We start from the raw sequence: 16427 nt of genomic DNA on the forward strand, positions 1-16427 counted from the left end.
CTCTTCTCCTCTCCTCCCCTCCCCTCTTCTTTTCCAATTTTAGACTATAATACAGTACTAGGAACCACCAGGCCTGACCACGTCTCTAAAGCTAGAGAACCTTGAGAAAGCTGAAGCCACCAGCTTCCCTCCCCCAACACGTACAGCCAGTCCCGAGCGTGCGCCCTGGGACGCAGCCCGCAGACAGCAAGCAAGGGGGCTTGCCTCCGAGGACAAGTTGTCGCCTTCGCCGTTCACTCAGATTTAGCCCAGAGACTACCAAATTTGACCCAGCGGTCAGGCCCCAGGCCACGCAGTGACGGTTCAGCAATCCGGCCTGGAACCGCGCTTGGTCAGTTATTTTGGCGCTGCGGTCTTCTGCCCGCCTTCCCACCCTCTGGCTCGGCAGCCGCTGCACAATCCCATTGGTCGGGATGGCTGTCTATCAGTCCATTGCACACCTCCCCCAAACAGCCTGTCAGGCAGGCGCGTGTTAGGGAGGCGGAGCTTGTGGCTGGGGGCGGGGTCTCGGCGGTGGAAGGCACAGCGACCGCTTCACCGCTCTGGCTCGGGACTGGAGCGCGGAGGCATCCCTCGCAGCAGCTGTTCCCGCTGCCTCACCTGGTCAGGTAAAAGAGTCTTTCTTCCTGGCCGTCTGCCCCACCTCTTCTTCCCAGCCAGAGGCTGTCTGCTTGGCCTCTCTGGCTTTGAGGTTCTGGTCAGAGCTGTTAAGCCTCCTACCGTAGCTTCCCCTCCAGTAGGTTCCTCCTGCCCCGCACGCAGCCAGGGTGCTGGGTGCTGGCAAGTGCCGTGGTGCACCCCTAGAATCACCCCAACATCTCTCTCCACAGAACTCATGGAACTCATGTCGTTAACTCTCAGACCCTAGCCTTCTTGCCCTGTCAGTGCAGTCTCATTCCAGCTTGGCACAGGAACGCAGGAAGGGAGGGTTGGAGGGCCAAAGAAGGAAGAAGGATACATGCTTATCTGTCTGTCTCGTCTGTCTCTATTTATTTCTTCTTCTCTTTTTACGATGCTATTGCACCGCAATGAAGTTAGATTGAGAATAGAAGCTGCTTCGTGTTTATCTTGGCAATGACGAGGGTGTCTGTTGCTGCACTGTGCTTGTATTCGTAGGTGACATTCACCATCACTGTTTTTCTTCTGCCATCATTTTGTCATCATCACAGCCATCACCATCAGCATCCTATCTTCCTCCGTCAGAAGTCTCTAGCTCTCCAAAGGCTGACTCTGTAAGCCTCTATGTAAGTGCTGAACACCTCTCCTTCACATAGCAGGCAATGCCCTTGTCTCCAGAGGCCACAACCAAGCCTCCTTTTAACCCAAGGACAACTAGCTGGGAGTAGTTTGTGTGTGTGTGTGTGTGTGTGTGTGTGTGTGTGTGTGTGTGTGTGTGTGTGTTGGGTGGGGGAGGGCAATATTTCCACTTGCAACAGATTTCCAAAGGAAACCTTTCTGTTTAAATCATCATCCTTTCTGCTTACTAACTCCTAGAGAGTTTAGTGTTGGCACCAACTCAGTCCTGAAGGGCTGAATGCAGTCTGGGATCTGTAATGCAAGTTATACCCATAAGCAGATGAAGGTCCAGATCCAAGCCTTTGAAAAGACCTGGTCAAGCAGGAAAGCATCTGCAATTCTTCCACAGTGGCTCCAGGTGTGCCCAAGCTTGTTCAGTGTTTGTGTTTGCAGATGGGCTGTGTGTCACTGTGGCTGTGTCACCATGGGATATCTAAGTTCCAGAGAGAGAGAGAGAGAGACAGAGAGAGAGACAGAGAGAGAGACAGAGACAGAGACACGGAGAGAGACTGAATTGATTTCTGTTGTCTACACCAGAAGACATTGTCTAGGTATACCTTTAAGACTCAACAACCATTGCTTAGCTCTTTCCAGGACTTGCTGCAAGGTCTACTGGGTCTCTGATTTATTAGCCCCCTTTTAGGAGGAAGGCATTAAAGCTAGGAATCAAATATCAGATTGCTTTAGAGTATTTCCAAGCTCCAGATTCTCCCCAGCCAGAGACAGCTAAACACCAATCTTCCTTTCTCTCACGAGTATGCAGTCTAGTGGCAGCACCAACAAATGGCAGGTCTCAGGGCATAGGAACGAGGAGGTAGTACCCTTGTTGGAGGGAAACAATGGCTAATAGCTGACAGAGGACCATAATGGTTAAACTCATAAACGTAGGTTCAAATCCTGGGCCAGCCATGAATTAGGTGAGTGATTTTTGGTAAGTCATCTTCTTGAACTTTATTTGTCATCCGAGAAATGCAGGCAATCTTACCTCTCCTCTCATAGGGAAGTTGTAGAAGTAAATAGTAGCTCCTGGCAGATGTGGCAGAATTAATGATCAGTGCTGTAAGTAGTGCTAGCCAGCAAGCATAATAAAGGCCCTACATTCTCTCTCTCTGTCTCCATCTCCATCTCCATCTCCATCTCCATCTCCATCTCCATCTCCATCTCCATCTCCATCTCCATCTCCATCTCCATCTCCATCTCCATCTCCATCTCCATCTCCATCTCCATCTTCATCATCTCCATCTCCATCTCCTTCTCTCTGTCTCCTGTGTGTGTGTGTGTGTGTGTGTGTGTGTGTGTGTGTGTTTTCTCTCTATCTCTCTCCTCTCTGTGTTTATTTTAGAGCTCAGTACTTATGCTAGTAGGGGATGGTCATCTTCAGATTCCCAATAGGGTTGCCTCTTAGAAGGATCCCACTGTTTGAAGCCATGTCTTGCTCCAGCCTGTGCAAATGCTTAGCAAGCTCTCAGCTCTCAGTTAAGATGTACTAAAAGATGAAGCTTGAGAGACGACTTCTCTTTGGTCTCTGGGTCTGTCCTGGGCTGTTTTTCTTCTCCCAGTGTCTGTTCACCACACTGACTTGATAAATTGTGCTCTCTGCAGAATCATTAGTGAATGCATTGGCTTCTGCCCAGGGGAAGTCAAACAGCTTTTCTTCAAATGTCTGTGGGAATTGAAGCACCTCTAAATCACCACCCTGAAGTAACTCACTGTGTAACAACATTATTCTTTTCCAAGAATACAAACTAGACAGAATCACTGAATCACTATGTGGTTCATGTCTCTTATTCAGAAAAGTTAGCATCAAACTAGACAGAATCACTGAATCACTATGTTGTTCATGTCTCTTATTCAGAAAAGTTAGCATCATTCCATATACTTTGGGGAGAAGGATACTTTGAAATTTGGAGTTTATTACTCTTTATATTAGTGGGCTATTTTTTATTGTATGGGATAGAATCCAGCAGAAAGGATCCAAAGCAAAATGATGAACATTCAGGTCTCACCTAACTAAACCCAACCAGATCGTAAGGCCCCAGTGAGGAAGCTGGTCCTGACTTTCAGAGGCTTCTGAAGTTGCTATTCTGTTTCCTAGCTCTTTGTCTTTGTTTTGTTTGTTTGTTTGTTGGTTGGTTGGTTTTGCCAGTTCTCTTTTACCTCTGCTTTTTCTCTCTCCTGTTGGCCTTACTCTGTTCTGTTACAGGCCCTGTCCTCTCGATCCCTTAATAAACTCTAGATAAACATCTTTCCAGATCCAGAGCCCAAGGCTGCTCCTTTCTTCAAGTCTAAATGAAAGGTCTCAGGAAAGAAGCACACTTGATAAGCCCTTGATCCACAGGTTTAGCCTATGTGTATTAAATGCTTTGATCAAGGAACAGGGTGCTATAGATATAATGATTGTCTGGGGTTGAGTTTCATATCCTAGTCTTCTGACATATCCAGATATAATATTGGTAGCACAAAGGAAGAGAAGAAGGGAACAGGGTGGAGCTTGGCATAGTGATGGTTAACACCCTTGATAGAGACCTGAGGAACATCTTTCTCTGACCTGGTGGTGTACCGTGCATAGTGCTTCATAGCCTATTTTATGTTAAAGCTCTAGGTTCATGCATGTTGTTGCAAACCAAATTATGTTTCAGATGACCTTGCTTTTAAGACTTTATTTGCGTGAGAACAATCATCAGGGATGTTGGAGAACCTGCAGTAATTCTTTTGTTGGCAGTTTGATCACTTTTGGAGTTGCTTGTCACTTCTTCTGGGCCAAATTTTAATATCAGCTACTTTTTTTTTTTTGGATGTACATAGTGTTTGACTTAGGAATCAGCTTGATCCTCAGCAAGTCTCAGCCTGTGTCCTGACAAAAGTTACAGTCACTCATCTGACATGCTTGATCTCTGCAGAGAAGCTAAACCATGGGATGCAAACGTGAGCCTGCACCAACAGGCTGGCTTCTGGAAGGAAATGAAATATCCCTGTGTTTAGGGTCTATGCTGAGCTGCTGAGAAAGCAGTAATCCATGTGCCCTATAAAACAATAATTACCGTAGTGGGAGGAGGTAGGGTGGGTACTGCCTGCTGACCTTGTCAGCATAAAAATCTGGAAACTGAGGGATGGACTAGGTCTGTGTCTTCTTAGAGTTTTCAGGTCCGTTGGTGGACAGAAAAAAAAAAGCCTCAAGGCAATAGAATTTGCTAGTGATTTTCTTTATTCACACAGTCATTGAACATATACTACCCTAATGCCTGGATGAGTGTGGGAAAGCCGGTCCTTCTCTGGGCCTCTCTACCTTTGCTTTCTTAAGCTGAAACCTCTGAAGGTCTCTGCAGGAAGCCAGCCTCTAGACACATCCTTTTATATTCTTTCTCCAAACTAACACATCTCCTTCCCTACCTGAATCAAAGGTGACTTGTCTTGTGTTCTGTTTTATTACGACTGTCCCCTTTCTCCTTCTAAATCATCACATTGCTCTTAAATATCAGTATACTTTGAATTAAACACATTTTACATTGGTCTCCAGAGTGACAAGGTATTAGGGGCTGTATTTCAGAGGCAGGCAGGACTTTCTAGCATTTGTGTTTTCCATCAGGGTTGGGCCATTAATTGAAAAGCAGCAGGATGGGCAGGACAGATACAAAGCAGCACAGAAAAGAGCATTATGTCTCCGCTGCTGACAGATCTGATCCTCACGTCCTAGCCCTGAGCTTTCCCATCTTGGTGAGAGTGCCCTGGGGCATGTTTTGGGGGAAAAGAAGCTGGGAGACCATGAATGACCTCATTGCCACATTTTTAAAAAATCCATCAAATAAAGCAGTGCTGTTGTTAAAGGAGCTTTCAGCCAGAACTGTTCTGCTTTGAACCCACATGGGCGTCTACTCACACTCTACTCACACTCTACTCACACTCCTCCAGGTTTGATGCTTTTTCCTATGACACCTGCTATGAAACATGGGAAGAGAATTCACAGAGGTTTCAGAGAGAACAAGAACCTGCCTGGGTACTAGAAAAAGCCTTCCCCACTGACCTGTTCACTGTAGTAATTCTGGTTTCCTAAACCTGACCCTCATGCAAATGAAGTGCAGATGAAATTGTCTGAGTGAATGATGTCACCTATAGAAGAGAAGGTGCCCTTCTGAGTGGGTGAATGAATGGGGTGCTGCTCTTGTTCACTGAGGGCGCCACCCAAGTGCCGACATTTCTGTCCACCATGTCAGTTTTTCTGAGTACACAAAAAGCACTTTGCTGGTGTAAAATTGCTGAACTAGGAGGTAGAAAGTATTTTGGAATAATTGTTACAGAAAAATAGTTAACAATATTTCTCCTCTGAAAGAAATAAACACTGACACAAGCTGTTGTGTTTAAAAGTGTTTGGTCCGAGAGAGAGAGAGAGAGAGAGAGAGAGAGAGAGAGAGAGAGAGAGAGAGAGAGAAAGAGAGAGAGAAAGTAAAATTTCCCCATCCAGTGAGAAAAAAATCTTATGTCTTATCCACAGAATACTTTGTGTGTGAGCATTGTAGCAGTGGTTCTCAACTTTGTTAATGCCGTGGCCCTTTAATACAGTCCCTCATGTTGTGGTAACCCCAGCCATAAAATTATTTAGGTGCTACTTTGTAACTGTAATTTTCTTCTGCTATGAATCGGTAAGTATCTGAGATGCAGGATGTGGGTCCCAACTCACAGGTATGAACCGCTGTGATGCAGGGTAAGAAGTAGGATGTGTACTTCTACTTTGATGGGTTCACTGCCAAGGAGCACACCTTGAGCTCTTAGCCCCATTCGTACTAACAGAGCTGGCTTTTCACCGTTCCGACACACAGTCCATGCAACCTAATGGTCTACAGAAGAAAAAATATTCTTAACAGATATTCTAATGGCAGGCAGTAAGACCTCCCCTCCCCACCCCCCATCCCTGCCACCAAGCTCATCCTGGGCCTAATGCAAGGATTTAGACTCTTTGCCTTGGTTCCTTCTGTGCTGGCCGCTCTTGTGCACAGAGAAGTGACACTGAGCTTCTTGGACAGAAGAGCGGCCCAGGACTCAGAGAGGTCAGCACGTCGGCTCCAGGGCACAGTTTTAAGTCGAATCTGGTTAGTGTTTTGACCACTCACTAGGCTCGTATTCTACTTTTTGTGCCCTAGTAGGCCAGTGAGAATACTCCCAGTTTTAATTTATCTTACTTTAAAGCAGGATAAGCCATAAATATAGTGCAATATGCAGGATAAGCCATAAATATAGTGCAATATTTTGAGTACAGACCTAGTGAAAAGCAAGAACAGCTTCTTATATTCATTGAAATGGTCATCTGTTCCCTTTTTAGATGAAGACAGTCACTTAGGACAAATTTCTAAGCCTAACATGTATTTGCAAAGCTTTGCAAAAAGAATTAAAAAAAAAAAAAAAAACTCTAACAGATCTGCAGAAAGTGGAATTCATTTATAAAGTTGGCACCAGTCCTGGCCTTGTTTGACAGTGTCCTCATATCCATGTGTCTCTGCTTCTTCTGTAGCAATCTCTATCTTTCATCCTTAGGCGATTGGCAGGGCTTTAGAATTCTGGTTTTGACATCCACTCACATCTCAGGTAAATAAGGTTAGCACATCCATGTATAGTGGAGGGTACTGTCTCCTTGTTAAGCCCATCTTCTGATTTGGCATAAGCTAGCTTTTATTTTAAGCTTTGCAAACATACATAAATTCTAAGTTTTAGGAATATTTAAAGACCTGAAACTCCATGAAACTGCAGTATCTTAAGAAAAACGGTGACAGATTACTAAAGAAAACATGTTTTCTTGATCAACAACATGTGCATAATTCTTACACCCACATTATTCTGTAAGGAGGTAGTGAGGTGTTTTTCTTATTGTGTGGTAGAGAACAGAGAGATTTGGATATGAAAAATGACTTGCCCAAGGTCACTCCTGTTCAATAGCACAGCTAAGAATAGATCCAGGTCACCTGACATCCTGGCTTCATTCATTACATCACTAAGCTCCTTTCTGAAAGCAATTGTCCTGCTGATCCAAAAGCAGTCAAAGGGCAAAGGGCAGTCAAACCCTAGAGTCAGTTTGGGTGGCTTAACTCTTTGCCCCACCCAACAGTTTCGTTTTCACCTTAGGATGAAACATACCCATAGCTGCCAATTTATCACTGTTTGCTAAATTAAAGAGCTTAGCCTAGATAGAATTTATTATGAAACACAAGTCACAAGCTGGACAGATGATAAAGCTTGGTGGAACCTCTGCCTGAGCCACATCTGCATGGGAGGAGACATGTGCAAGAAGCAGGAAGGGTTCAGCCCTCGAGTGCACACAGAGGGCTGTGTTATGGGCCCTGAGGAGTAGTATAAGTAAAATGAATATCATGAACTACAAGAGGGTTTGAAAAATTGTATGCACATTTTAAAGGAGTAGGGTGGACTTCCACTGTTGTAAACAGTTTCCCCTGCTGGAGAAATCCAGAGTGGGGTGGCAGAAGCACTACAAGTCTCATTTACTCTTGTCTTTCTCATTCAAGCATAGCAGATAAGAAACTCCATCAGTGAAGACAGCCACAGAACAAGAATCTTACCTCCTTATTTATTACAAGCATCTTTAATTTCTGTTTTAATCACGTTCTTTTTGTGAAGGTTAAAGAGTTGGCCTCTACCCTCCTCGGAGATGTGCTCCTTCTGGGTCTTTGCATCTCTTCCTTCCCCCTAAGAACTTTGGGAGAATCCTCCTTTTGTGTTTCTTCAGGACTCTTCATATATAAAAATATCTCTTGTTTAATAGCTTCCAAGAGATCTTCTAAGAAGTTTTCATATTCTCCTGAGAAATTCTAAGGATCTTAAGATTTGGGGAAATCTAGAAGTATTCACCAGCTGTTTCTCTTTTTCTCCTTACCCCATTTCTCCTGATAGGATAACTGCCCACTTTGATGGCTGTCAAGGAGGAAGTAGGGAAATAAAAATATAGATAACTATCTCTGAATTTTATTCTGCTCTAGAACAGTGGTTCTCAAGCTTCCTGATGCTTTGGCCCTTCAGTACAGTTCTCATGTTGTGGTGATACCTGTCCATAAAATTATTTTCTTGCTACTTCATAACTGTAATTTTGCTACTGTTATGAATTGTAATGCAATATCTGTGTTTTTCAATCTTTTCTTTTGGGAGTCACAACTCACAGGTTGAAAAACTGTGCTCTAGAAGCACAGTAATTTGGGACCTCTTGTTAACCCCTACTTCACTTCTAAAAATGATCTATAAAATCCATATATTCACAACCCTATCCCTAGCCACACCTATTTAAATGAACAACTTCGTTTTCACCCAGGTGGGGCCACATGACTTATTTTTTTTTCCTAAACCAGAGTTTTGGATTAGAGGATGGCCATGTGTAGGCGTCTCTTGAGTTAAGTTATAGAGAAGTGCTCCACGGTCCAGCCTGAGAAGCCTCCTGAAAGGCACTGCTTCTGCTTCTTCTGCCTTTGGCTCACTCTTCCCTCTCTCTGCTTTTGTGAAATGGTCCATGAATTCCATGGTATTACAGTTGCTTCTGATTCTGATCAAGGTGGCTTAAAACCCAGCTTCAGCCACTGTCAGGCAGAAATAATGTAAGATTGATCACCAGTTTGCCAAAAAAAAAAAAAAAAAAAAAAAACAAAGCCAGGGTGAAGAGGAAACTGAAATCCAAGATAGATCTTCGAAGTGATAGTAAGACAGAATCTAGCCACTTAGGTAGGATGTGTCCATCGAATAATTTAAAGTGACAGTCTCATGAACTGAATTTGTGATTCCTGAACACATTTTGTTATGTTTTTAGTTCTAGGCACTGTCTTGACCCCAGAGAGAGTTAAATAATCAAGATTTCCAAAGCTGGCAGTTCTTGCATTCAAGGAATGTCTTGAGAGGTGGAAATGGTGAAGCCAGGATGAGGTATCTCAGGTTTGCAGGCGTTTAACAGGGCTGGACAGAAGAGGAGCTGGATTACAGTACAAGTAGTGAGAACATGAAATTGATGGAAAGAGAGTTGGCTCAGAATAAGAGAAACATTTGTATTTAGAGCTCTCTGGAATGCCACGAGGTTTCCTTTTATGGTACAGAATTAGTTAAAGGCAAGGTGGGATAGGTATTCATAAGGGCTGCAGTTAGGGAGAGGCCAGCACTGAGAGGGGTTGGGGCACAGTGAATAATATATAGTTTTCTTTAGATTAAAGACTAAAGCCCTACTTTGACAGTTTGCAGTCGGAGTTATAGCACTCCGCAAACATAGTTTTATGAAATACCTCTTTTTTATTTAAACATATACAGAAGCTACAAAGTTTGGCAGAAGGCATTTCCAAAAGTAAAGGCAATAAGAATTTATTTATCGTTTACATTACAGTCAACAGTGATTAAAGCTGTTCACATCCAATAAGTTGTTCACAAAAATGAAAAAAAAAATAACTCAGAATATGAATATGACAGTGCTAAGCTCAGGGGATGCTGAATTTTTACATGAAACGGGTTGATTTCTTGAATTGTTTCAAGTAATAGCAGCATAAATATTTTCTAATTAAATAATTTGCTTTTTAATTGCTATGGTATGTGTGCCCACATGTTTGCATGGGTGTGTGCATCCACGTACGTCTGCCTTTGGAGGCCAGAAGTATCTTCCTTGATTGCTCCATTTCTTATGATAAGACACCGTCTCTTACTGAAGCCAGGGCTCATCATTTCTGCAGGTCTAGCCAGATTTCTCCGAGGATCCAATTTATTGCTGCCCTTTGAGTGCCGGGGAAACAGGTGGTGCTCAGTGGCATTTATGTTGATTCTGGGGACCCAAACGCCAATCCCCATGATTGCATTTCAAGTGCTTTATGTTAACGTAGGTTGACATTATCTAGCTGTAATTAAAATACCTGAAAATGTAGTATAAAGAAAATGTCCCTAGAAGCTGCATGTGTAAGCAATCTTCTCAGCCCTGGACCCACTTTACAAAAATAATGTATGTTGATTATCAAGAATTCCACATGAGGCCAACAATTATGAGATTATAAAAATGATTTAAGAATTATCTCATACTATAATTCATATTATTAACTATATTATTTCAGACATTATATACCTGGATACTTGTAAGTATTTGTGTAAGAGTGAATAACAAATATAATGAAAATAATATAATTTTTGGAATTCCAAGCCACTAAAGAAATCGAAACTAAAGGAATAATGAAATTTCAACTAAATTGACCTTATTTTCAGATATGTTATATCTCTGAAAACTCTGACTAAAAATAATATGAATTTTGGTTAAAGGTAAGTTATAATTATAAATTGTTGTCTTCATGCAGTATCAATTGAATACCATCTTAAAGATGAGCAGAAACTGTTTCCCCTCCCTCACTATGCCTTGAGTATTAGTAAATAAATTCTTCCTTCTGCACTGTACTAGTTTGTTATTCTCGTCTAGGCTGTGAGTAAATGGGGAGAAGTTCACATCACCATGTGAACTGGTGATGCTTAGCTTCACTGGCTCCCGTCCATGCAAACCCTGGGAATGTTTCCTTTGTAATTCATTTAAAAGTATTTTTGCTACTGTTAGATAAATGTCAGCCTACCGTGTTAACATATTCCTACCACTCTGGATCTAAGAAATTGTTTAAACTGCTAACCTTTTTGTTTACTCGCCAAAATGTTATTGCATATTGACTTAGCACCAGGAATTTCCATAGAGAATCCATATTAAAGCATACATAGCTCCTGGACTCAAAGACTGCCACCAACATACAGTGCATTCATAGTAAGTCAGCTCCATGACAGCTATTTTATTACATTGTCCACACATGAGACCTGGCATTCCATAGTCACTTTAGATAAATATGTGTTTTACTAGGTCTTTATGTAAGATTTACTGTGGTAAGTGCATTAAAAGTTGTACCTAATTTTTGTCTTGATCTGATAGGAAGACATTTACTGCCCCTATTTTATTCATGACAAAGCTGAGTTTCAGCAAGTAATATCCTGAAGTTTTATAAAAGGCATTGATTGTAAAGTTCATGGCACTGGCTCTAGGTCTTCAGTTGTTGGAGATAATAGAGGAAAGAGATGCACACAGGTTGGGTGTGATCCAGTTAGGCGAGATGCGGAGCTGTGTCTGCACAGTCTAAGAGTTAGTTAGCAGGCAGTTCAGTGCAGGGTCTCTATTACTACATATCTAATATCAGGAAAGCCCTTTCACTTCCCTAAACCTTCATTTTATTTCTATAAAATAGGGTTAAGGGTGAGAGTATTAAATAAAATAATGTAGATAAAATACTGCAGTATCTTCCTAAGTGCTCATGAAATAGCAGCCATTGGCATTATTGGTGTTTTTAATAAAACACTTTGAATGTTCAAACAAAAGAATACCTGCCCACTCAGGATTTCCAGAGGATGAGACCTTTTTCTCACACTCTGATGAAAGTCCAGGAAGTCATCTGGTTGGAGGCAGATAGAATCTGGGTAGGAAGAGAACCGTGAAGCCTGGGGCCGAGAGGTCCCGCTGAGGTGTGCAGTATCTGCACTGCCCTGGGTGCCTCCTGCGACTTCCTTCCTTCACTTGTACTTCCAGAGGCTCTGCAAACAGGAGCATCAGTGTTCAGAGACACTGACTTACAAATAGACTATCTTATCTTACTGGACCATCTTCCCAATGAGAAGGTGAATGAGTCAGTGTCTGCGCAGCTCCAAGGAAACATGAGGTGACAGGGCAGTTTTAGGGCTATTGGTCCAGGAGGCTCCTGGGGCCATCCCAGGCCAGTGTAAGTACAATGGACGGCTAGTATTAAGAAAGCACCTACAGCCCCTCTCACATTCTGGATCGGCATTTCTGAATTTTTTTTTCCATTGCCACCCACCTCTGCGAAATGTTCATGCAACAGCAAGATTGCATGTCTGTTTACTCACTGTTTACTTATACCTGCCTCATGCCTAAGAAAGAGTTAAGATTTACTCCCTTTCAGATAACCAACTGAGATGAGCCAGACCTCAAAGATCTCTTCAGGTAATCTCCTGCTCAGTCTATATTCCACAAAACAGTAGCAAAATCGTGTTTCTCTCAGCTTAAAACTCCCCGGTAGCTTCCTATTAGACCTGGAATTTATATTCTTAGGTCATGGGTCCCCAAATTTGCCTCATCTGGATGTTCCTGTCTGTTACTCTAATCTGATCCAAAGCCAGTCTGTTTGCTCCCATGGACAAAGCAAGGCCACTGAACAGAAAGCCTCGGCTGCCTTCCCTGTGTGGGGTGGGTATAGAGAGCATGTGGCTGGACACCAGCAGTAGTGGTCACAAGGCTAAAAGGGCTCAGAAGGGTGGGAGTTGGCTGTTCTAGAAAACTCATGTGAGATGTTTCTACAAAAGTGGCAGGCAGGGATAGAACCTGATATAAAAATGTGCAGGAGCAAAGCCCTGAAATATATGAAGAAAATTTCAGAACAATGTATATGAATGATAGAGAGAAATCACATACCATATAGATGAAATAGCATGTTCAGAAGCCCAGGGAGGAATATGTATGTGGCCTGCACTCGAATCTAAAAGGTAGCTGTGCCTGGGATATAGTAAAAACAGTTACACCGTGAAAGACTTACTGGCAGTAGGAGTCAATGTCCACTGAGATTTGATTCAGTAAGAGGGTCTAGAGCAAAATGTAATAATAGCAATTCCCTGTATAACCCCTACTATCTGCCAGATACCATGTTAGTCAACAGATGCTATCAGGTATCATTAGTTATATTGCAAGGATAAAAAATAAAGGCATCCAGAGATTATATATCTGTCTCAGGTCGTCATGCTAAAAACAAAAGAGCTGGCATTTGAACTTGGGTCTTAAAACTATGCTAAAGGTAGGAGTCAGGGATACTCTGTCCCAAAGACTGTGAGCTCAGAGGCATCTGAACATCCGAATTCTTTGACATAATAGATGTGGTAGTTTGGATAGGAATGACCCCCATAGACATGTATTTAAATGTTTGGCCCATAGGGAGTGACACTATTAGGAGATGTGGCCTTTGTTGGAGTAGGTGTGGCCTTGTTGGAGGAAGTGTCACTTAGGGGTTAGGCTTTGAGGTCTCAGATACTCAAGCTAAGCCTAATGTGGTATTCACTTCTACTGCCTATATCAAGGTATAGAATTCACATCTCCTTCTCCAGCACCATGTCTGCCTGCGTGCTGCCATGTTTCCTGCCATGAGGGCAATGAATGAAACCTCTGAAACTGTAAGCCATCCCCAGTTAAATGTTTTCCTTTATAGGACTTGCCGTGATCGAGGTGTCTCTTCGCAGCAATAAAAATCCAAACTAACACAGTAGGGTTGAGGCAAACCTTATGCATAGATGGTGTGATGGCTATTCTTGATTGTCAACTTGACTATATCAGGAATGATTTACAATCCAGAATTTAAGGGCACGCATGTAAGAGATGTTTTTGTTTCACTTGAAGTGGATAAATCCACGTCTAGCTCAGACCTTTGAGGCAGGAAGCATGCCTTTGGTTTAGATCTTGAGTTGGGAAAACATACCTCCAATGTGGGCCACACCTTCTGCTGGAAGCCCATTTAAGGACATTGAAGAAGGACACTTTTGCTCTTTGCCCATTTGCCCTCACCTTGCTAGATCTATTCCTTCACTGACGTTAGAATCTACTTCTTCAGGATTCCAGTGTAAGACCATCTGAGACATCCAGCTTGTGGACTGTACAAGTACTGGATTCTTGGACTTTCTGTCACTGCCAGCCACTGTTGGACAGGATAGACTGCACCTATAATTTCTTCTAATATGTATATGTGTACATGTACATGTTTTACCTTTGTACATTGGCCAGGTAGGGGAAATTAAAGGCAGCCCTTCAGGTGCTACATGTTAAATGTCAAATTGAATGTCTGGATTAAAGAAGGGATGATTTGGAAATATTAGGGTGGAGAGGTAGATGTGGCCTGAGTCTCACTTAAGCTGACACTGATTGCTTTGTATCAATAGAGGCAATTTTCAAAACATGTTAATTTTACCCTCTGTATCATATAGTTTCAATGTATTTGATGGCTTTTCTTTTGGTTCTTATTGATGACTATGTGTGTTTCTCCCTATATCTAAATTTCTTAAACTTCCCTTTCACCTCTATCTTGTGGGTCTTTTTTTTTTCCCTCTAGATATCCATCTCCATTCAGGTCCTGTGTGCACCCTGAGTTTTCTGTTTACCTAGAAAAACAGTTTGGTGAGTGTGTCCCTTTCTCTGCCTGAAGAGTTATGGAATGACAGTATGGTTAAGAGAGGTTGAGAAACTTGCCAAAGAATGCCCCCACTCTGTTAGAAATTAATAAAACTGGGCCTGAGTCCAAGGCTTCTCACTCTTAGTTCAATACTTTCTCCTGCATCTGCACTGTCTCTTGTGCAGAGTGCTCAATCAGAGCACACGGGTATATGCTGAATAGTCCATACTATGTGATTGAAAGAGAAAAGCTAACTGTAGGGTTGTGAGGTCCTGTGTCTGCTCTGCTACAGGGCACAGCCACTGGGGAGGTGGGCCACGGGGCGTTTGACCACACTTACTGGAGCTGGCTCTCTGCTGGGAGCAGAAAGGCTTTCTGCAGGAGATTAGATGGCGGCTCTATAGGCGAAGGCCTTCTCCATGGCTCCCCAAGGTAGATCCCAATGAAAAGAGGCAGTCCATGGTTTTGAGTCATTTATTGTCATAGTAGAAAGTGGATGAGTAAAACCTTACCCCACTTCTCAGGGTGGGCCTGAGGTTAAATGTCTTTTGCTGGTAGGAGTGTCTGGGAAGGAAAGCTTATTGGCTAAGCCTCCAGGCCTTTAGGTACCTCATTAAAATGGAGATTTGTCTTGAGGAGGGTTTTGATGGCCACAAATCTATGGGGGCTGGGGGTGGGGTTGCTGTGGCTAGTGAAAGGGTCCTGGTGCCTGGGAACAGGAGAAACACCTACAGTCCCTTCAGGGTTTTAGAGGTTTCAAGCCTTAGCTCAGCTGGGAACAAGGCTACCTTTTTGGTCCCACAGCTAACAGAAGAGTAAGTCTGTTTTCACAATGATCCCCAGAATCCTGATCAGTTCTTGAAGAGACTTGAGAGCCTGTGGTCTCAAACCAGCTATGTTCGTTCATATCCCAGATCCACCACGTACTCCCTGAGAAATCACAGACAATCTCCTGCCCCCATCTGTACACAGGTTCTTTCTAGGTAAAATGGAGACTATATTACCTAACATCATAGACTTTTGTTTTGTAAAAATTATATTAAAATGGGTAGAAGAAATGCCAGTCTATCACAAGTGATCACTAAGTAATAAGAAATAACTTATTTAAAGACACAGGCTGTTTGTCTCTCAATCATTCCAGACTGGCTTCTTAGCTGCAGGAAGCAGTGTTAGGATATCATCAGGGCTAGGAAGACCCTTGGACCCTGTCAATACTTCCATTATTTAAATACAGGAGTAATCCTTTTAATTAGCTTCACAGTCTGCCATTTTTCACTGAAAGGGGACTTTGAAAATGATTTTATGAATAGGTATATGTAATAAAACCCTAAATAGTCTCTAGCTGCTCATATTTCCAGAATGAGTTCTCTTAGAGACAGGAAAGAAACTATAGTTATAGGGAAAGTAAATACAGAGAGGTCAGCTAGAGATGGAGAGAGAGAGAGAGAGAGAGAGAGAGAGAGAGAGAGAGAGAGAGAGAGAGAGAGAGAGATCCATCTAGAATAGTGTAGAGGAAAAGGCCCACTATGTAGTAACTGCCCCACACGGGTGATTAAGAGGAAGTTGTCCTATTACCCTGTTGCTCCAAGCAGCTGTCTTTCTCAGACCACCTACAGTGACGTTCATGTCTTTCATACTTTTACGTGCTGATCTTGCTGCAGTTTTAAGGTAAATTACTTATTTAATATGATGGCGTATATGAATTCTCTCCCCAAAAAAGCTTTATGGAGGTTTGAGATATTGTAGTCATCAGTTAGTTCAACCCTGATAATAAACATTTCATCTTATTGGCAGAGAATGACATGCAAGGCAATATGCAGGGTTTCTTTGCTGTGGACTGTCATAAGTTTGACCTCACTGAGACTATACCTAGCAGCTGCTGGCTAGCATTGTGCACACTGGACTGTGCTGGTTCTTCTCAATGCAGAG

The 16427-nt window shown here is 42.7% G+C and overlaps 1 protein-coding gene across 3 annotated transcripts in view; it reads left to right on the top strand.

The window, feature by feature from the left end:
- Window positions 1-512: 512 nt before the first annotated feature.
- Fmn1 (formin 1) overlaps window positions 513-16427 on the top strand; it is a 381486-nt gene continuing 365571 nt past the window's right edge. For 2 of the 3 annotated variants that reach the window (XM_076929458.1, XM_076929459.1), the window contains exons 1-2: window positions 513-608; window positions 1117-1244. The gene's annotated coding sequence lies outside the window, so the exon portion shown is untranslated. The remainder of the gene's footprint in view (window positions 609-1116; window positions 1245-16427) is intronic. The other variant, XM_034494159.2, reaches the window with a different exon arrangement.

Source organism: Arvicanthis niloticus, chromosome 2, assembly GCF_011762505.2.
Source record: "Arvicanthis niloticus isolate mArvNil1 chromosome 2, mArvNil1.pat.X, whole genome shotgun sequence".
NCBI lineage: Eukaryota > Metazoa > Chordata > Mammalia > Rodentia > Muridae > Arvicanthis > Arvicanthis niloticus.